Source organism: Mandrillus leucophaeus, unplaced genomic scaffold (genome assembly GCF_000951045.1).
Source record: "Mandrillus leucophaeus isolate KB7577 unplaced genomic scaffold, Mleu.le_1.0 Scaffold12, whole genome shotgun sequence".
In the NCBI taxonomy this organism is placed as follows: domain Eukaryota; kingdom Metazoa; phylum Chordata; class Mammalia; order Primates; family Cercopithecidae; genus Mandrillus; species Mandrillus leucophaeus.
Window position 1 is genome coordinate 5010615 of NW_012100320.1, and position 438 is coordinate 5011052.

Genomic DNA, 438 nt, shown 5'->3' on the forward strand with positions numbered 1-438 from the left:
CATTCTCCTGCCTCAGCCTCCCGAGTAGCTGGGACTACAGGCACCCGCCACCACGCCCGGCTAATTTTTTGTATTTTTTAGTAGAGACAGGGTTTCTCCATGTTGGTCAGGCTGGTCTCAAACTCCCAACCTCAGGTGATCCACCCTCCATCTCCCAAAGTGCTGGAATTAGAGGCATGAGCCACCACACCCAGCTACCTAACACCCTCTTAACACCAAACTATTAGTGTCACAGCCAAGTAGCCCACCTGTAACAGCTCAAGGAGTTCACTTCGCCCACTGCCTAGACAGAGCTGATTTATCAAGACAGGGGAATTGCAATAGAGAAAGAGTAATGCATGCAGAGCTGGCTGTGCGGGAGACCACAGCATCCCAAGTAGCTGGGATTACAGGCATGTGCCACCGTGCCCGGCTAATTTTTGTAGAGGTGGGATTTCA